Raw genomic sequence first — 22966 nt, 5'->3', positions numbered from 1 at the left:
ATTATAATTTGAGATTAGTGCTTGCAACAATTATGACAAGGTTAGGCCAGAGGGCTGCTACAGAGTGGGAAAAGGCCTGCTACTTAAGTGTGGAGGTCTACAGGGAAATTAGGAGCAGCTGGTAGGGAGCTGGCCCAGGCAGATTGGGCTAGCTGACTCCGTCAGGCCTGCTGGAGGCCTTTAAAAGCCACCCCAGTTAGAAAGGGGGGGGAAGAGGGGAGGAGGGAAAGAGAGTGAGAGGATGGAAGGAGAGGGAGAGGATGAGAGAGAGAGAGAGAGAGAGTTTGAGGCAAAGCTATAACAGTTATAGAGCTAGAAACAGCAGGGGAGGAAGTCCCAGAAGGAGTGGCTGGGCTCCCTATCGAAAACCAGCTGACAGCCCCAATCCCTGGCAAAGGGAGAAGTCTGCTAGTCCAAACGGTGGCCAGGGCAAGAGGGATCTTTGCCACACAATTTACAAACATTTCATAAAGTCTAAACACAGGGGGTATTGGTCTTATAACAATTTTAACCATTCTGACTCATAAGTGAAACAGATTGATTCCAGCAATGAATTTGCCAGAGCTCAGCTGAGGCCTACTGCCTGATCTATCAGCATCACAGTATGTACATGACTACCTTACTCTGAAGGAACAGTGTAACCGTGTCATACATTTTCAGAATCCAAAATAGCAACAACTTTCAGGAGATCATCAATGCAGCATTCAGTAAAATACATTAAAAATGGGGAAGTAAGAAAATGGACCGAATTTTCTAACTATAGACTGACTCAAACTGGGATCACTAATCCATTCACTCCCAGTTTCAGGATAGAGGTGTCCAGTAGACTCAAATCCTCCGATCTAAACAGGTTCTTGTGGTTTTTGGTTCCAGATTCAATGCAAAATGTAAAAATAGCTATTTTTTAAAAATCTAGTTTATTATACCTTATATGTAGATGCTTCTTTGTAGCTAATTAGAATAGATTCTGGTACCTCTTAAGATGGGCATGCTGAAAGCCCCACCAATAAAAGAACAGACCATCAACTTTTTCTTGCTTTGCTTAAAAAAATTGTACCACTCTCAGACTTTAAATCAGAGCCTAGGTTCTGAACTACAAACATGTTTTGCTGTGTTAGGGGGTCCTCTTGACCATGGATTGGATTCCTTATGTCAGGAACAATTGACAAGTGATTTCCCTTGTTGATCTTATTAGCATCGCTATGTCATATCTCTGTGCAGCTGAATTAAAATATAAACACAGGGAAAATATTTTGCTGAACTTCCAAATCCACGTGAGTCAAGGTTGGCTTGAAAATTTAGTAACCAAAAAAAAATCTTTCTAGGTCAATGTTCCATGATAGCAGCTGAAATACAGCTACCTCCAACCTGTTCATTGCCTTATTTTCTGATAATTCATTTGATCTTTTACTCCCATTCCCAATTCTCAAAATTTGTTTTCTGTTCCTGATCTGCATTTCAGAGCCACTCTATTTCCTGTTGCTGATGTGCCTGGGAATCTTGTATGTCAATAACAATGAGAGCTTCAACCCACAGTACAGATCTATAGACACGTTTTTTCTTCTTCTTTGGCTGTGGGTCCCTGTGTTTAATACATTGTGGGTAACCATGAGCTCCATGAGCCTGAGATTGGAGAATTCTTACACTGTTGGTGCAGCACAGGAGTAAAACAGGGGACACAGACATGGCCAAAGGGACCCCATTTGTAAGTGGCATTGTGGACTGATTGCTTCTCCGGTTCTTTCTTATTGATGCATGGCCTGAGTCCAAATCCTTTTAGAGTCCAGAGTAGATCCTTCCCTTCTCCTGTGAATGTTCATGTTTAGGGTGACCATCCCTTTTTTACCAGAACTGTTCCTTATTTAACCTCTTTTCCAGACGTCCCAATTTTTTTTTTAAAAAAGGGGCAAATTGTCCTGTATTTACACACTGCTTGCTGGTCCTTGAGTTCCCCTGTCAGCAGAGCTACAGCAGCCTCCTATTTGTGGCTAGTAGTAAAGGCAGGCAGCAGCACGTGGGGTCTGGAATCAGGCAGGGTGCCGAGGGAGAAAGATAGATAGAAACCAGGTAGTACTGTAGGAGTCTGTGTGTGTATATACACTGAGGGGTAGGGTGCATGGGTATGGGGTGAGTGAGGAATGTGTCTCCCCTCCCGCTGTGGAGGTCTGCCAGCCGTCCCAGAACATGGGGCTAAAACCCTGACTGCTGGCACCCTCGCCCCTGTGTTGAAACCCCTTTCTCAGGTGCCCCCACTACTGGCTACAGCCCCGTACCCTGGCAGCCTCCTCACCCATCCAGTGACAGCCCATTCCTCGGGTGAGTCCCTATTCCCAGTGGCCCTAATCTCCAGCACTTGCGCTAAAGGCCCATCCCTGCTCCTCCCACCACCCAAGCCATGAATGGTGGCGCTCTAGCTGGGAGTGTCCGGGCTTAATCCAGCATGCTCAGAGCTCCTCATGGGCAAGAAATCTCCAGAGCCCACGGGCAGAATCATGGCCAGAGTAACCTTCTGTGGGCTTGGAACCAAACGTTTGTGTGGGCCCTCTGGGGGATAATGTAGCAGGGTATTGGGATGCCAGTCCCCAGAGCACGGGTACAGCTAGAGGCAAAGGGGCATGGATGGCAGGGGCAGCCCCACTCCACTCAGGCCAGCCAAGGGCATTATTTACAAACTGGCAGTTCTCAGGCACACAGTGTTCCATCTGGACCTTTGCTTTCAGCATCCCCTTTCCCTCAAGGGCAGGGCCATACTGTGCCCCACAGCCCCTTGACTCAACATTCCCTGACTCCATATGACCAGAGCTCCCCACAGCGCTGCCAGAAGTATGACACTGTGAACATCACCCCTGCCCACTCCCTAGTCCTCCCACACACATTTTCTTTCCTGCCACTTCACATCCCAGCACTCACACAACAAGTCCCTCCTAGAGACCCACTCCCCCATGCCCTGCCTCTGGGCCACTCTCACTGACCCTGCTGGGAGGTGATTGTGTCTTCTATGCTGAGCTGGCAGCATAGCCAGCACTGTTCCTGAAGCGGGGAATCGCTCCAACTCCTTGGGATCGGCCAAACCATGCTGGGCTCCATCTAGACATGCTTGCCTAGAGGGGCCCAGCCAAGCCCCCATAATATTCACCCAACACACACCTGAGGCTGGCTAGGATTCTGCATCACTCCCAGGTAACTGAAACTTGTAAATACTGTAAATAAAACCTGCACACCAGTATCTATCTCCTTTCTTTTTCAATCGTTCCTCCTGGGTACTCACAAATATATCTGGTGTGAGACCCACAAAAGGTTAACTCAGCCCTGAATTTCACCAAATGTCTGCTGTTCTATCCATCCCATGTTTACCCTTAGTTTTGTTTCAGAAGTTCTGTAACATGAGCACTGTAAAATTTTGTTGTGTACATGGTAACATACTTCTGTGATCAAATTTATGATAGGCAGCAGTGGCAGCAATTACTCTGAGCAACTTGAATCATTGCTGAGTGAAGCACTGCCAGGCTACCATCACATGAAGTTAGTTCAATCTTTTTTTCTAGAAATGTCACACAAGCTTGTCTCACAATGTTCTTTTAATGATGATGTACAAAAACAGGTTAAGTTTTTTTTAAAAGGACTCTTCAGTAAGTGATAACAGTCAGGTTATATGTTAAACGTGGTGCACATTTTTCAATTGCTCATGGTGGCTATAATGACATTACTCAACATTTTACACTGTTTGTGTAGAAAAACTGAAAGACTTCTGCCGATTTGTCGATCTTGAGTATTCTAAATTGCTTGAGCAGGGCAGTACACAATTCCTTTCTCTTGGACCAGTACTAGACAAAATTTTGTTGATTTTTTTTTCTCCATGGGTTCAAGGCATATTTTCTCTCTCCAGACAAATGCCCAACACTGCTCAAGAAAGTCTTTAGTGGTCTTTGTACAAAACTGTAGCTTGCTTTTGCTAGCAAGTAAACAGCCACCTTTCAGAAGATGGTAGAGGCAATTGAGAAAAACGACTCATTGGGACAGAGGTTGCACTGAGTATTCTTGCCCTTCAAAATAATGTATCACAGAGGATCAGAGAAAGATTTGACGCATCATACACTAGCACCCTGTTGCATTCTTTGGTCAAGAGCGAGGAAATTGGCAAACAAGAATTTTCACAATGCCGCTGAGAAATTTTATTCAACGTCTCTGAAGTACTTGGAACACTGGAAACCTGCCTTTTAGTGCACAGCAAAGTTTGAATGGGCCTGATGTGGGATAATATCCAAAGTAGTCTTACCATTTGCCACACAAGAATTCCCACCCTAAGTTTGATAGATGAGACTTGTCTTTTTGATGAATGGACACATGCAAAACCAATAATATCCTGTCACATGTCTGACCGGAACACTCAGAAAACACCCATTTCTGAAAGGTGGCAGAACGTTTTTCAAGAGATGGACAATAAAGCAGTAGAATACTCCGATCTGGCAGAGGAAGTTAAATGCATTTTGTGTTTGCCAGGCACCACAGCCCTTGTTGAACATGTCTTTTCAGTAATGAATGCAGTTTAGTCACCTAAAAAATCACGTCTTAGTGTGTCTACCATGAAGGCTATTTTGTTTGGTGTGAGTGAATTTTGACCTAGATTGTTTTATGACAAGTTGCTAAAACTACAAGCAGATCCTTCACATAACAAATACAGTCCACAAGAAGTGTCACACTGTAGTGGACAGCAAGATGAAGACAAGGCAGGCACTTCTAAAGAACAGTAACCACTTAATTGTAAGTATATGTTTTAAATTTTACCTATTATTAGTTATAATAATGTAGATATCTTTTTAATGGCTGCTCAGTCAACTTAATGTTGTTTTGAACGTTTGTACTACATAGATCTGATTGATTGATTGCCATTGAAATTGCTTATATCAGAGCAATTTTACCAGGTATCCTGTATTTGGCATAGGGAACTATGGTCACCCTATTCAAGTTAGATTATTGTTAGTCAGTCTACAAGGGTTACTCAGTTACACACTGTTAGAAATTCCACTCTGGGGAATCCTTTTGCTTTCCCAGCGTGGGACTTACATTATGCCTAGGATACCAGGCTTCAAAAATTGTTTTCTGCTCGGGGTGAAAATAATTGTCAGGACTTACCAGTATGTTGGGGGCTTTGACAACATGTGGAGGGGGCACTACCTGGCCTCGGGAAGGGGTGAGGCTAATGCATTTTGTGTGTAGCTGCGTTATTTCAAAATAAGATATTTCGAAATAATGCTGTAGTGTAGACATTTCTGTAGAGGCAGCTGGGAACCTCAGTCCCTTTTAAATTACCTGCTGGAGCCTATTGGTGGGAGCCTTTTTGGGGTGGGGAAGCAAAAAGGGCAGCAATATTAACATTGTCTGATTGTCTGTGTATGGACCAGTAGTGGCAGCCGGTTCTTACCGGTATGCTGTACCAGCCAACTTTCACCTTTGCTCCTGCTGCAGCTCGTTTATGGTCAGCGATGACCCTAGTGCTGCCTTGCCCTGGAGAAGTTTCTATTTCTGCTAAGTATTGTATCTACTGCTATTTTTCCAGAAGAATGTGGCAGGTGTGGTAAAGAGTGACAAGCTGCAGCCTCCAAAGATGGTGTTGACTTACACCACTCTAGACCGAGCACTGTCATTTCTTTAGCTGTTTTGTCCTCTGCATAAGGAGTCACCTAGACTGTTTGTTGCCACAGCAGAATGAGTCCAAGGCCAAGCTGTAGTCTCACAGATTCTCTAAGTGGATCTCTTGCTGTATCTTTCCCTGAGTTAGCATGGCTTCTTCCTCCATGTGCGAGAAGGTCTCACTCTACAAGGGCACATGCAGACTCAGTAGCAGCACACGAAGAGGTGCTCTTGTTTGATATTTGCTACAGGGAGCTCCATCGACACATTCAGCAAAAGTTATGCCTTGGTTCAGGATGCACCATTTGGGACAGTGGTTCTGCCTGTCAGCCATCCACAATGGAATTCATGTAGGAATCTGCACTTGAAGAAGAAAAGTTATTTAGTTTGTTGATGTAGCTAGACTTCTTTGAGATGTGTAGTCCCTCTCTATAGTCCATTATCCATTATCTCAGACTAGATTTGCAGTAGACAAGGAAATGGCCTTATTCTTGGTGCAGAGGATGAGGAGAATGAGCACAGATACAAACCAGCAGATGCTATTTGCAAGAATTCTCAGACTCAAGAGCATGGAGCATGTGCATACTCCCAGTAGAATACAGATAGAGCACACATCTTGAAGAATTCCAGTTACCATAAAGTAACTTTCTCTTTTTCGGTCTGGAAGCTTATTTAAATTTAGCTAATTTCTTTTATGGATAGAAAAAGTTTAGTTTTTGTCTATTTATTTGTATTGTGGCAGGGCTTAGGAACCCTGATTGAGGATTTGAGTCTCTCTGTGTAGGGGCACTGTACAGACAAGTAGGAAAAAAGACAATCAATGCCCCAGAATGTGTATACTAGCATAACAAACTTTTGAACCAGCTGAGAAATGGCATGGGACTGGTGAAAGGCTAAGGCAACAAAGTGAACTGAGTAGAGCAGAACACGAGAAGACACAGCTTTCCAATTCTTCATATAATACTGGATAGAAGTGATTTGTAGGCACCATGGCAGAAGTAACAATTAAGAAGAGGGTAAAATAGTGGCTCTATAATGTTGATGGGGAGAAGTGAGCAGTAAGGTGATTAAAGTTGTCATAAAAGGCAGAGTGAAAATAAGGGTTGATGGTCTGTGTGTGGCAGAATGTTGAAAGGTCTTAAATACACAGAAGTGACAAACAAATCTGGGAAAGGGAAATGCTTGGCAGAAATGTCAGACAGGACAAGATGAAGGACTGGATGGAAGGACATGGGCCTTCCCTGCAGGGCTACATTTGTGCACTGATAGCTTAGTGACCTTAAAAGTCACTTATGTGGATAAGAGGGACCTTGAGATAATGTGCAGAGCCACAAGAACTGGAGTCCAAAGATGAATCCTTAGGAGCACCCTCTGAAACTGGGAGAGAGTCCACCAGAGAAAATACCAAAGAAGCAATCTGGGGAGAGGGGAAAGAGTCATGTGGGGATGGAGCCTCAGAAACTAATCGAAAGAAAGGGTTTCAAGAATTTAGGGAGTGGTTGATGATTTGAGGAGCTACTAAAAAAGTCAAGGAAGATGTGGATGAAGTCTATGCTCTAAGACTGGACAGGAAGGTGTGTGAAGGTTTGGTTTTTTTTGTTTTTTGTCACAGTGCAGTGAAGGTTTAAAATGGGTAAAATGTACAATTTTACGTCTTTCTCGTATTTAATCCAGCTTTTATTATGTAGGAGGAAAATATTTGTTTTTCAGCTGTATGTATTTGAAATAAGCCTTAAACAACTGGGAAAGCAGAAAAATAAGTGCATTGCATAGACCTTGAATCTTCCTCAGGTGGTTAGATGTTTTAAATTATTTTAAAAAAAAAACTTTTTTCCCCTTGCTGGCAGCTTGGAGATGTTGTGGCAAAGACTTAAACATGCAGTTATCAACCACTTCTTTAAATATGTAAGAAATATATAATAGAAATAATCATACTACAAGTGCAGCTCTTCACTATCATGCAAGTGGAAAAAAGGCAGAATGTCTTCAGGTTTATCATTGTTGTATTTAACAACAACATTGGCTTTTACAAAGGAAATATACCGCTAGCATTCTCACTAGTCTGTTGTCCCTTGACACTGAATAGATATTGTGAGTCAGTAAAGTTTCCTTTTAATTTTCTCTGACACTCTGACAAGTGTCTAGGATAACAAGCTGCTGCTGAAATGTGTTCTTTGTATTGAATCTCACTATGAAAAAGCAGGTAAGATGGAATTGTTCTCCCTTGTTGTCATAAGAGCAATATTACATGCAAATCAAGCTTTAAGAGTCCAGTTTAATTCTGAGAAACAAAGTCCCCTCTATAAAAATTCATGAAACTTTGCTTTCTATATATCTTTGTTGAAATTGTTTTTGAAAATTCTGGAAAGATCTATAGTGGCTGATGAGCTGCCCAATATTTTAAAGAAATCCAATTAAAATTATGAAAGCTCTTTTTAAAACTACCACACTACTTAATTCTGGTGATTTACTTATTACATTGGAAACATCTTGGCTTTCATCTGGGCTAAAGTGAGAGCTAACTTTATCTTTTTTGTATCAGGGTGTGTCTTCACCACAGAGCTCCACAGGATGATTGGCACTTTCATGTGAATGGCCCACACTGCCAAGACAGAGTCAAGAGTGACCAATTAACTGCATCCCCCTAGTGCTGAACACATGTTCATGTGGGGGGCTTGGACTTCTGGAATCATAACCTATGATTTATAGCACTGCAGGAAGCTGAGCCACTTGGATGCTTTCCTACTGAATTGTGGGAGAACTTGTCTCCCAGGGAATTGTGGGAAGGCCCTGGAGAACTATAAGTGCTTGAAAGGTTTAGCCTAAGATCATACTGTGAAGTGGGTGAATTCCCAGCCTCAGTATAAACGGCACATAGGCTTTAGCCTACAATCTGAAAGCCCAGTTATCTCAGGTGCAAAGCACTGCCACATTCAGGTGAGAGGGCTTTGTGTGCAGCACTCAAGTAAGAGCCCCAATAAACTATGCAGTGAAGAGAAGCCCTCAGAAATGGCTCTATTTTGCATGTTATTCTCTCATCATGAATATCCTTTCATGCTTATACTCCAATAATACTCATTTAACAGCTATAGAAATATACAATTGTCATATAATTGTCTGGAAATGGGAGGTTTATGTTGAATATATTGATTTATAATAACTCCTGGAACAAATGTAAATGAAACTACTGCACCTCATCAATTTTGGAAGTCTTCTGTAATGAAGAATTGAAGTAAATATAATATTTGAAATCTAATAGTGAATGTTATTTGAGTGCCAGAATACCTCAAGATCTGATTTCCTTTTACTCTGTTGAAGATTGATTAATTTTTTAAGTGCTAATAGAATTTCACTGTTGTATAAGGCATGGAATAAGATACAGTCCTTGTCTTAAGGAATTTACGAGATAGACAACCTAAAATAAACAGGAAGATTCAGAGGTTCTGACTGGCATTGCATCATTATTTTCTCTCTCTATCCTCCCTTTCATCTCATTTTGAGTAATGTGAATGGGTGACAACTATTAGAAAGGCAAGTTAGTGCTTCAGAAGGATTTGAAGGAGGAGAGGCTGGATGCTAGAAATGCTGGAAAAAAGGGAGATCTAGGCAAAACAGTGGGTATTCTAAAGATTGTATTTTACTTTGTTACTATACCAGTTATACAAAATAGGGACAGCAACACTGATGGAAGTCTGATTTCTTATTTGTTGCAGAGGGGGAATTTGCTATGAAGATTTTGAGTTTTATCTTGACAAGTGATCTTATGGAAGTCACTTCATTTATCTGTGCTTCAGTTTACCTATCTACACTATGTGGGGAAAAAGCTTGCCACCATTGTAAAGGTCTTGGAAGGCTTGAAATGTACAGAATATGCAAGGTGGTGGTGGTAGAGGTAGTCTAACTGATACGGAAGTGAGGCTCCTTTTCTGATTATCTCTGACCTCTTTGGATACCCAGTCACCCTTGTTCAACTCTTGGTGCTTCCTCAGTATTAAATGCTAGAAGATTTACCCAGGGTTGCTCAGGTCCTTAATTGAATTAAGTTTGGGATGTGGGTGTTCTTTTAACAAAAGGAAAATGTACTTGTGTAATCCACATACCTAGTGTTGTTCACTGTCCCATGTGGTGGAACATAGAACACAGCAACAGCTAAGATCAAGACCCTCTACAGCATAGGCTGGGAGATAGCTAGATTTTACCTCAGAGAGTAGAGGCTCCTATACTCAGCTCCTAAGGTTCCAGCTTCAAATCCTTCCGGTGGCAATTACACATGCTTTAAATAAATGATTGTATTTTTCAAACAGTGTGTTATTCTATGAAGTTAATTTTTATTTCAGATTTCTTTTTAAAATATATTTAAAAATGAAATGGAAAATTTTAACAAATGGAAATTCCATCAAGTGTATCTTTTAATCAGTTACTGATGCATGAGGACCTGCCTGTTTATCCTGTCACGTTAATTTGCTTCACATACTTCGGTGAGGGACTTTGTCAAAGGCTTTCTGGAAGTTCTCTATGTCCCCCTGGATCGCTCTTGTCCACATGCTTATTAATCTGCCTCAAATAATTCTAATTATTAGAGGCTTTATGTAAAGGGACATAAAGCCATGTTGGTTCTTTCCCAACAAATTAGGTTAATCTATGAGTCTGATAATCTCTTCTTTAGTATAGTTTCATCCAATTTGCCTGATATGCTCAAGTTAGGTTTTTCAGCCTGTAAGTGCCAGGATCATCTCTGAAGCCCTTTTAAAAATCAGTGTTTTTTAGCTATTCTCCAGTCATCTGGTACAAATGCTGATTTAAGTGATAAGTTATGTACTACTATTTCTAACTATTCGTATTTGAATTCCTTCAGAATTCTTGCAGGAATACCGTCTGGTCTTGGTAGCTTATTACTGCTTACTGTATCAATTTTTCTCCACTCTTATTCTTATTCCGAATTAAGTGTCTACATATGGGCTACGTCTATAATGGCATGATTTTCCGCAAATGCTTTTAACGGAAAAGCACTTTTTGCCGAAAAGCGTCCGTGTCAATCTAGATGCGGTTTTGCGCAAGAAAGCCCTGATCGCCATTTTTGCCATCGGGGCTTTTTTGCGCAAAACAGTTTTCAGCTGTCTACACTGGCCCTCTTGCGCAAAAACATTTCCGGAAAAGGGCTTTTGCCCGAGTGGGAACGTCAAAGAATTTGTGCAAGAAGCACTGATTTCGGACAGTAGAACGTCTGTGCTTTTGTGCAAAATCAAGCGGCTAGTGTAGACAGCTGGCAAGTTTTTGTGCAAAAGCAGCTGCGTTTGTGGAAAAACTTGCCAGTGTAGACACAGCCATGGAGTTAATCAGGAATAGTTAATCCGTTCTTATTCCTAAAGCCCAGTGAAAAATCACAGAATTCACAACAGTACCATTAAGCATCACATTTCACAGAATATGCACAATTGTTGAGTATTTTCTGAAGTGCTGTGATTTTTTTCCCCCAACAGTGGGAAGATGAAAGTGGATACTGTGCATGCTGACATGTGCTTGATGTGGTTTGTAGTGTGTGGTAGTATCATGTAGGGCCCTCAGTTTGGGGAGAGACTTGGCAGACAATTTTATGAGAGTCACGGTAGCTAGTGCTGCCATTGCTTGAAGCACAAGCAGCAGTGGCTTCTTTGGGGAGGCAGAAACCAAAATCTCCCTGCACTGGTCTTATGCTCAGTGCAGCTCATAGCTCGCAGCAACATCATGTTGGACCAGCAGATCTAAGGGGACTCGACGCCATTTTCATGCAAGACACCATAGCTAACACTGCCATTGCTCGGAACACACACTGTGAGCTGCATGAGTGACATGTGTGAATTACCTTATCTACCCACCCACCCCTGCAGCCGTATCTGCTTATGTTCTAAGAGGCAGCAGTGCTGGCTACTTTGTCTCTCATCAAACAGTCTCCTACCCCTGAACTTCTGCTCGAACATGACACTGTTGTACACTATGATTTACAAGGAGCATGAAACAGGTGCACTTCCACCTCCCTGCTGTTGGAAAATTTGTGATATTGGGCTAACTTCATGATTCCATGCAGTCCAGGAATCTGACTTTTTTTTCCCAGAATCCTACTTTATTCCAGATTAATTTTCATGTGTAGACAAGTCCTGAAATTGATGCATTTGGATTGATTCTTCTCAGCAGAAAACCCCCATTCCAGCCTGCTTTGAAACCGTGACATGGAAGATCTCTTTGCTAACACCACTTGGTGTTGTATAAGGATGGAAATTATGCAGTTATTTACATGTAGAAATAGCTATGAAGTAAAGTTTTTATTTTTTAGAAGACTAAAACTATTCCCCACAAGAAAATGAAAGGACTCTTCCAAAAAAGAAAAAAAAACTTGTCCAAAAGAATTAGAAGTGCCGTATTGTTAAAGAGGGTATGTGTATAATTTATTAGTACAGTAAGTGTCAACGAGCCAGTAATGGGGAAGTTGAAGGCAATGAATGAATGAATGAATATTAGCTCAGGCGTTAGTTGGTAAATGACTTTGCCAAAACAAAAGTGAAGCAACACTGGACTTCATGGATCTAGGTCCAGCAGCAGTAGGGGTTTGATCTGCTGGATAGCTCAGGAGAATCAAGTCTGAAACAGTGGTGGCAGGAGTCCGTGCCCGCTCTCTTCCCGTCCCCCTCCCCCTCCCCCCACCTGACTCCTTCTGCCTGAGTCACTGCTCCTGGCCGAGCTAGATGCTGGAGAAGACCAAAAGCAGGCCCCCGTCCTGGGGCAGGTGAAGGGTTTGTGGCTCCCCACAGCTGCCCACACTGCTCTCTACAATCCACCAATGGCTGGGGAATGGGAAATCAGCGCCATAGCTTAGCAATAGAGCCATAGTGGACCCTCCACATGACCTAGGAGGGGAGACCTAGAGGGTTGGGGACATGGGTTGAGGGCTGCTCTTGGCCCACCACACCTTGAGCTGGTGAAGGATCTGTGGCGCAGTGCCCCACACTGCCTAGGGCTCCCCAGCCTAACTCTAGCTGCTGGCCTGACAGGGATGGGTGAAGAGGCCAGTGGTGAAAAGTGGACTAGCCAGGCCTGTCCAATTTCAAAATGGGAAAGGGCAACACCCCCATGGCTGCCCCAGTTACAGCATTAATTTCAGACCATCTGGAGCCAGGTGGCCAACTTGAGACAAAGATAAATGAAAAGGAGGTGGATACCCTCGATCCGTTGAAATCCAAGGGAGTGGTCCCTAGTTAAATCAATGGGTAAAGAATTCATCCAGAGTTTTTAGAGGACAGAATTACTAACTATGGAAATCTTTTGGGCTGGACACTGAATATTATAATAGAAAAGATGTGTTGGCTGTGCTGGGAAAGAGACACCAGAATTTCCAAGAGTAGATTGTGGGGGAAAAAAAATCTTAGCTGACCACTACTATGCACTCAAGTTGTGCTGCTTTTTGCTGTAAAAAGCCATTTTGTTCAAAGTCTGTCTACAGGAATTGAACATTTCAAAATAAAAGTGTAATAGGATAATTTAGTAATTCGCTATCTTCTGTCCACTCATTTTCTCTCTTAAAAGAAATTACCAAAATCTAAGTGCACTAAGCACCCTCAGATTGTGAATACATATATTGCCGAATGATTCTCATTGCATTCATTGCTAAGCTGTTTCTGCTGGATCGGTGTCTCTCTCTCTCTCCCTTTCCCTCTCTTTCTACCCCTCAAGTTTTGTTCTGCTTGTTTACTGAATTATCAATCCATTTGTTCAAACTGAAGGGCCCTCTATTTATGATTTTTCCACTGAAAAATCCCTCTGGAACTAAATCCTGAAGTGTGAGAATAATAAATAGAGGGTCCTTCAACCTGAACAAGCTAGATAATTCAGCAAGTAGAAAGGGAGGGAGGGACCCAGAAGACTTGAGAAGTCAAAATATTCAGAAGAAATGAGAATTACACAACTATAAAGGCAAGGAATTGTTAACACTGACATTACTGAACCAGGTAACTCCCATAAGGCATAAGATATTCACTATATAGAACATCTATGGGCTGATCTTGCACCGTTCTGATCTCCCATAATTCACTGAGTTCAGCACTGTCAAAATCAGACTCAAAGTGCATCTATTATGTTGAAAGAGAATGGGATTTGGTCCACTGAAGAGCTTTGTATTTTTCTGGCACGTGTCTGCACAATAAAATAATTGCGGTTACCACATGAGCGCTCATAAAACATCTATTGTGATGTATCAAGACATTTTATTTAAAGCAAAAGGGTGTTCAGAGATCACGTTAACTCTCATGAGGTCTTGTATTAACTGTCACGACAATTGTACAAGTACTTTGCATCCAAAAAGGTTTATATTTACAAGTTGGGTGACAGTCTTCATTCTACAAGCAAAACACCCATTAGTATCAATAGGAAATCTACTCGTACATGAGGTAGGTGTCTGAGGAACTAGTGGATAATGTATTCCTATATTACTTTGTATATGTAATGTGAAGTACATATAAGTGAGCTGAACAATGGCCCTTTAGAAGTTTGTGATATTCTCTACATCACTTGAGTGTACTTTGGATCATGCCCAGTGTGGGCTTCTCCTTGAAATGTCAGAAAAATCACCATTCCTAATTGGTAAAAAAAGAGGTTAAAATTGCGTATTTTTATTTCTAGCTATGCATGTATAGTATCATACTTAAGAAAGGTAACCGAGTTAGTCTGTAACTAGAAAAACTTAAAAAAACAATGAATAGTCTAGCAGCACCTTAAAGACTAACAAAACATGTAGATGGCATCATGAGCTTTCGTGGGTACAACCCACTTCTTCAGTTGACTGAAGTATTAGAAGTCCAGATCCATAATTAAATAAAGGGGGAGAGGGGGACGGAGAGAAATAAAGAAAAGAGGAAAAAATAGTGAATTGGATTGTTCAAGTTACAAGAGGCTGATGAGAACAATTTGCACCTCTATACGCACCCGTTGGTTGGTTGGTTGGTGGACCCTTTGAATTAAAATGCTTTACTTTTACATGGAGGTGGGCGGAGAGAACAGGTGTTATTTTTAATTAAAAACAAGAAGATTCCTTCACTAAGTATGTGTGCAGAAACCATACATTTCTGAAATAAAAGTAAACCAGGAAAATGTTTAGGAACTCTGTTAGAGGAGAGATTTGCAGATATATCATTGTTGATTGCAATTGTCTTGCATTTAATGTATTTGATCATATTTCAGCTATCATCCCAATTCCTTTTAAATGGTAGAGAAAGGTCTGTTTTATATAATAGAAGGATATATTCTAAGATTTACTAGTATCTAAGGACAGGGATTTGGTCTTATAATATGTTTGTACAGAGCACGGCACAAGAGAATGTGATTCTGATTTGTCATCTCTGGGCACTAATGCAAAATGCTTACAAATAATACACCTAAGAGAGAAACTGTCAAGCTTAAAGGTAATTGTAGATATGTTTTACGGGGGGGGGGGGGGGGGGGGATCTGTTTTATTGCAGAGGACACTTTGTGCTTTGGGATCATTCCTGTCTGCTAATCCAGGGGTTTTCAAAGTTGGGTTGTGCACCTGCCCAGGTAAGCCGCTGGTGGCCAGGAGACGCTTTGTTTATCCAAGCATCCATAGACACAGCTCCCATTGGCTGGAAATGGCAAACCACACCAATGGGAGCTGCAAGTGTCTATGCCTTATCAACACTTAGATAAACAAAGTGTCGTGCGACCCACTACTGGTTTTTCCGGGTGGGCCCATGACCCAACTTTGAAAACCTCTGTGCTAAGCTATCACCAAACTGCAAGTCCAGTTGCCTAACATGAGGCCAAAACCTTTTGTTCCCTTTCACAACTTTCAGGAGCCTGGAATTAATCAAGAAATAAACATTACTTTCCAATATAATACCAATGATTTTTCTCTTGAGTGAGGACAACCCACAGTAGTAAAAGGGATTGTGACAGATTAGTATAATTCAGTATGTATATCTCTCAAACTTTGGATTTGAGTGTCATTTTGATTGTCAAGCTAATGCACCTATATTTTTGCCTTTTATCCTTCATCTTTCGCTGAAACCTCCAGTGAGGTATCTGAGGGAAAACTTGTATCTGACAGAAGGCTAACAATACAGTGCAATCCAGGCTCCTTTACCTGTAGGGTTTCTCATTCAAACACAAGCACCTTAAAATAATAAGCTAGCTGCTGCTGCAATAGTAAAACGCTGTTATCTCGTAACCAAGCAACAGATCAGGTGACTAGGGACTTGAAGTCACCAAGGAGAATCACGTGACAGAGAGATACTGGGACTTTATTTTTTAAAAAAACAGGCTTCCTCACTGGCCATTTTAGACACAAGAAATCAGACCCAGAGCGGTGAAAAATAGGCAGAAGTTTATGTGCATGTTAGGTTGTTTTTTCATGGATCTCTCTTGTGTTGTCTAAGAGTAAAGTACGTGTGTGTGTATATGTGTTCAGAATTCTCTGTGTTACTTGTTTGCAGAAGAAAGAGAAAATAGCAAACCAGAGAGTTCACAGTTTTGGCTGGAATTTGGCAGTATGCAACAACTACGGGGGAGGTTTAGGAGAACTGGTACTTGTATCAGACAGGGACCTGCACAATTGGAGTACAAGGTTTCCATTGCTAAGAGGTGTGTCAGACACAGGCATTACACCAAGATTGTGTTCTTAAAAATCTAGAACCAGAGATGGTGCCTAACTCTCTGCCCAGCCACTGCACAACAAGAGAATGTAGGACCGAAAGTTGGGATCCAGTACAGCAGCATGGTGAGTGTGCAGAAAGGGGGCAACATCAAGGATTGTAACTAGGACCGTTAAGGGGCTCCCAACAAGAAGTCACACCTTTAATCCTTGTAGTAATACAATACAATGGCCAAAATATTATTTTAAAACATTAAAACTGTTGTTATGATGCAGGTGGGATCTCTCTGGTGCGGCACCCTCGGACCTGACCCATCCCGAATGAGGGAATTTGCTGGATCAGGGAGGTCCCTTACCACTGGCTTCCCAGGATACTGCCCCTCCCTCTGCAGCTGGCTCTGCTTCAGCCCTCCTGCTATAGGGCTTGGGCCTGGCTCAAGCCTGCTTCTGCTAGCAGGCTCGGGCTCTCCGGGGACGGGGCTCTCCGGGGACAGAGCTCCCCAGCTGCCATGTCCCTGCTATGTACCGCCTGGCTGGGGATTTCCAGGAACACAGCTGTCCCTCTTATGTCCTGCCCAGCTAGGGCTTCCTGGGGTAGGAGCTCCATGGTTTCTCCACTAGGTTGGGGCTCCATGGCAGCCACATTGCTGCTGTGTCCAGCTGAGGCTTCCCATGTTCGGGACTTTGCAGTCACCCTGCTATGCTGCACGCAGCTGGGGTTCCCTGAGACGGGGCTGGCCAGTCCTGATGGTGGGGCTCCCTGCTGCTGGACTCCTGACCAGCGTGCACTCCTGGGCACTGATCCAGCAATATGCCTGATCCTTCCAGACCACAGATCTTGCCAGACCAGAGAGTCCTGGAATTAGGAGGTTCAGCCTGTAGAACAGGATTTATGACCCTGGTAGTAATTTCAAGTCGTCAGTCCCTTGAATTCGTGTAGAAATCTGAAAATATAAAGATTTATGAGTTTAAATATATTGTTCTGGATTTATTGACATGATTTGTCAACTCTGTTGTACAGTTTAACTGTACAAAGACATTTCAGATTTATTTTCTGATTGACTGGTGAAATATATGGACACAAGCCAATCAGTAATCAGTGTATGATTCAAATACAGAGTAGGATTTCTAAATTCTTGAGAAACAATTAAATCAGTTCCTGACTTAAGAATGAGTTCTAACTAAACATGATTGCTATAGTAATTTTTTTTTAAATCACAACTTTGTGGCTATCGTTTACAGGAGTTATAAATCTTAGTTTAAAAATGTAACTTCATCTCTAAAAGATTTACAGGACCTGCCTTCTAGGAGTTTGGAGCACTTTCTAGCTCACTGATATCAACTGGGTCTGTGGAAACTCAGCGCCTCTCAAAATCAATCCATAGAGTTAATGACACCTACTACTTTCACCTCAGTAGTAGTCAAGTAACGCTAGTTTAGACCTAAGATATAGCTATCACAGGCTTTGAAAGATCTTTACAAGCTTTGCCCAGAGTTAATGCTAAGGTAGAGCCAGTTCAATCAAATGTGGGGACTCTGTGAAGTAAATTCAGGTAGGACAACAAGGGCATGAAATTTCTGGTTTTAATTATTGTATATAAGGGGTGGTGTTCTCTGTAAGTTGAGTGCTTGGGCAGCTACCCAGAAGAGATTCTATTGCTGCCCAGCTGATTGGCAGAGCACCCAAGGGTTTCTACTGGTGGTGCACTTACTTCGGTATTCAACGCCTGGATGGAAAAAATTAGGGGTAACATTGATTAGGGGAATATTACATTTAATTTCATGTTTGGCATAAAGCTGGAAGCTTTACTGTAAGAACTAAAGCAAACCTCATCCTCACCAAAAATGGCCCATCAAATCCATCACTGTGGTATTTAGACCCCAAATAAATTTATAAGCATAAATTCAAGGAATCTGTTCTCTTTGTTTCAGGGTGAATAAATCTATATTGTAAAACACTGGGTTTTTTTAAAGAACATTATTTATAGGTGATATTCCTGGCTTTGTCAATAAGTTGAGCCTCATGCTACAATGTGAACAACAGACATGGGATCAAGGTGATTGCTTCTTATATAAATGTTTTTGCTGAGTAACTGTGTCTGTAATGAAGCCAGCTTTCAAGGACTTCCAGGACCTTGGATGACCCAAAAGGCAGTTAATATTTTTTGCTGGCTTGAGCCATAATGATTTTAGATAAGTAAAAAAATATTCATCTTCGTTACTGTAAGTGTTACTACGAGAATCTGAACTGTTTTAGCACACAGCCAAAACTTAACTGCAGCCAATTTTTTAAGTGTGCTAGCTCTGGAATATGGGACTTAATCAACATGTTTGACCCATCTTATATCATACTATGTTTACATTTGTTTACATTGGTGTTTGTTACCTATCATTGTTTAGACACTCTTTGTATTTTTAATTCAACATTAGAGGTTCTAGATAATTCAGCTAGAAGTTAAATTAAATTCAAAGCTTGTTTTCCCGAAAATTCCTGAAGATATGTAGGATATGTTGGGTACCGTAAAACCTGCCTGGCTGTGTGTATATAAAAGGGAAAAGTATAAATATAATTGTAAAGATTAAAAATAAGTACTAATAAGTTAAACATCTAAGTGACTGCACATTTAATGCACAGTTATAATTCTGGATATGCTATATCTTGTAATACTGCCAACCCCAAGTGTTCAAAAATTGTTGGTCAGACCCACAAAAAAATTATTTTAAAAAATAACAAAAGTTTGGAGGGATTTATTTGCTTTCCGGCTTCTGAATCTTTAGGAAGCACTCCTGTCACATTTTTCTGAAGTCATGGGGCTATAAAACAATTTTTTTATTAAAATGAAAACTGAGTTTTTATAATCCCATGAATCCAGAATCTGAGAGTTGGCACCACGGGATAGCGTATTAACTTTGGCTCAGATCTTGCAACTTGCTTTCTGTGGGTAGCCCCCTGAATCTGACCTCATTCTGTGGGCATAGGTAATCTATCTGACTAGGTCCCAGGAAAAGATCAAGTTTATTTAGATAATATATTCAAAATTTACATTTGATATTCCCCCATCCATCAAATCAATGTAGCATACACTATTATGCACATGTGGGCATGTTAATGTTACATTACAAATATTTTCATTTTTAATTTCCTTATTTCTCAAGTTTAATTTTTGATTTTTAAAATATTTTTCTTTTGCACTTAACTCTGGCTGAAGGGAATAGAAACAGTGGGTGGACAGCAACTCTAAAAATATGGCTTTCACTAACCTAGGCAAAAGATTGTTTATGGCCCTTAAAGTCAACAAGTGTCTTTTACTTCAGAGGGCTTTTGATCAGACTCCTACCAGTGATGGCAGTCTTAAAGGCTGAACTACCTTTTCTAGGTAAAGGTAACCCAATTAAAACAATTCGGCAGATGCTTTGTATTCTAGTCCACTTTGACTTTAATGTGGAACTAAATAAATATTGAAAATGAACTGTGCTAAAAAAAAAAAGCATTCTAATTTCAATCACTTTAAAACTACTAAAGAGATTTTCTTCACATTTAGATTATTTCCTTCAGTTGAGTATATGAAATAAACACTATGAAGTGTTTTTAGCTTAAGCCATTTTGGAGTTAAGCAACTACAAAAAGTTCATTTGGGACAAGAATTTTTTTTTAATCCTATAAAATTTAAGAATTGGAGAACTGACTTAGTTGAAGCTTTTCTTGGGGGAAAAAAAAAGCAAGAAGAAGAAAAATCTCATCCCATATAGCATTTATCTGATAGAACTGGAACTCAATCTTAAATATTTGCCTGATAGCAGGAACACAGAGTGTAGAGAGGTAAATCTGATTGATTAAATATAAATAGAATTAACATTTTCTAAAGGTTTGAAAAATGTAGTTACATGTGTCTTGGTACTCCCCCCATTCTATAGTCCTTTGTATTTCTAGGGCTTTTTGTATTGAATTGGTATGTTTGGTGCCAACATACCAAAACAATGACAGTTCTTAAAGATTCCTAGTCCATTTCATGATATGCAAGAGCATCAGTATTTTGGATCAGCATGCTTAGCCAAACCAAACTCCATAAATCTTTTGAGATTCATCTGTAAAGTAGTAATTAAACATTGCATATATACTTATATACAACAATAAACTGAATACCATACACAGACAGATGAAGCTTGCTAACTTTCAACTAACTGTGATTTCAGATGGCTGAATTATTGAACCCTCAAAAATGAGGTTTCTAATGGAAACCTCAATTCAACATTAACTATAGCAGCTCTAATCTATGCATATTATATTAATATAATAAATGTTTGCTGCACTTTAATCTTTTTGTCAGGTAGTTGAGCTATTAGTGGTTGGCCTTCAATTAGGATTTGTATTTTAGAAGACTTTGGACTCAAGGGTTAGATTGCAAACATTGCTCAGAATCAGTTCAGTAGTGAAAGAAGGAATTGATTTCTCAATATTTTTTTGTTCACCAAAAATGTTTAAATTTGTACAGCAGTCTGGACTGAAACCAGTGCGTATTTTTTACTACCAAGCTTCCCCCTCCTCCCCCCCCCCTCCATTATCCAGGCATGGTTTTCTCATTTCAGCTTTCTCTTTTCTCTCTCACATTTTTTGAGGTTTCCCTGCTTGGGCCTCTCTTCTATCCTTCAGTAAGGTTGAATTCCCTGATGGTAATCATAATTATAAGCATATGTTGTTACTGTGGGCTACCAATTTACTTGCAGAATGTGGTATGAAAAGTGTTTTTGGAATATATTTCACATAATCAGGGCAGATCTTATGAATAATTAAAATGAAAGTGGGTTTTGGAGTAATAGAGTGGGCCCTGGAATGTGTTGTTTTGAGATAGTTGCATAATATGTTTGAAACAAGTAACTAGCAGAAAAATATCCTTCAGCTTTAACATCATAGACACAATTATCTAAATTTTAAAGGCTTGTCATTGGAGTAGAGACCATTAATGCGAAACAAAAATAGAAAAATGCACAATAATTTTTTCATATTTGGCCAACTATTATTTCAAGTATTTTTGGAAATTATTAGATTTTTGACTAGTTCATTTATCACAGATACTAACTAAAAAGGATCAGCTTTGCAAGCTGAAAAAGCATACAAGGGCACAAAGTTCAGCCAGAAACTCTGTAGTTTGCATTCTTTTACATGTTTTCCTCAATGATTTTTGTCTTCCATTTTTTTAAAGGTAGGCTATTGTAATAAACCTGGTGAGACATGAGGGAGATTGTGGCCTAGGAATGTTTATTTCTCTCTCTCTGTTCAGGGTAATGGTCTAGATGCCATGTTGAGGTCATTTCCAGCCCCATATTTCTGACTATTTTTTCTCTCTCTCTCTCTCTCTATCTCTATTAAAAAAAACTTTTCTTGCAGGATGACAGAGTGATGACATCACGTCATTTTGTGTCCTGCCTGCTTCCTCCCTCCCATTTCCCCAGTGCTTGGCTGCCGCATGGGGCCTATGAGTTCTTGGAGCAGGCTCCCCTACCTCCTGGCGGCTTGGGGGAGAGCGCGGGACCTGTGAGGCCTCAAAGTGGTCTCCCCAGTGTCCAGGGGAAAAGAGCTGGGACCATGATTGCTGGGAGAAGGAGTGTTAGGTCATAGGGAAGGGGAGAGAAAGAGCCCGGACTGGCATGGGTGGGGGAGTGAAGAAAGAACCCAGGCTGGCACAGCCAGAAGGGCTGGCAAGAAAAGAAAGGGCCTGGGGGAACGTGGCCAGTGGGAGGGCGAAGGCACCCGCGGGACATGTCCTGGGGTGGAGGGAGAGGAGAAGGGGCCCGGGCTGTTGTGGCTACAGCCTGGCCCTCCCCGGTAGCTGGGGAAAGAGCTGGGGCTGCCTTCCCTGCCCTGAGATGGGGGTTGGTGAGCATAACGAGCAGTGGGGGCAGCTCATTAGTACAGTAAACTTCTGATAATTCGGCTCCTTTAGGACCCAGGGGGTGCCAGATTATCAGATGTGCCGGACTATCGGAAGGGGGGACTATGAGGGGTCTGGGGTGGAGTGGGGGGGATGCGCCCCTCGGCGCTGCGGGACCAACCCGGCAGCACCCCAGCCGCTCTGCCCCAGGTGCCCCCAAGTCAGCCGCTGCTGAAACTGACCAGGAGAAGCCAGGGGCAGAGCAGCTCCGATTGTCTGGCTGCCCGGAGCACTTCCAGGTTCCAGATGGTGCCGGACCATCAGGAGTGCTGGACGACTGGATGCTGGACCACTGGAGTTTTACTGTATTATTTAGCATTTTATTTCACAGAGTTCTTGGTATGCCAATCAGTACAGTGTTCATAATGTTCATAAGGGAAAAACAACTGAGGAGAGTTGGAAGTATTTCAAAGGGACGTTGTTAAGGGCCCAAAAGCAAACAATTCCGCTGTGTAGGAAAGATAGAAAATATGGCAAAAGACCAGCTTGGCTTAACAAGGAGATCTTGCATGATCTCAAAATAAAAAAGGAGTCATATAAAAAATGGAAACTAGGACAAATAACAAAGGATGAATATAGGCAAGCAACACGGGAATGCAGGGTCAAGATTAGAAAGGCAAAGGCACAAAATGAAATCAAACTAGCTACAGGCATAAAGGGAAACAAGAAGACCTTTTATAAATACATTAAAAGCAAGAGGAAGACCAAGGACAGGGTAGGCCCACTGCTTAGTGAGGAGGGAGAAGCAGTAACAGGAAACTTGGAAATGGCA

The sequence above is a fragment of the Pelodiscus sinensis genome, chromosome 4 (genome assembly GCF_052426305.1).
Source record: "Pelodiscus sinensis isolate ZL-2025 chromosome 4, ASM5242630v1, whole genome shotgun sequence".
Lineage (NCBI taxonomy): Eukaryota > Metazoa > Chordata > Testudines > Trionychidae > Pelodiscus > Pelodiscus sinensis.
This window is presented reverse-complemented; position numbering follows the sequence as displayed.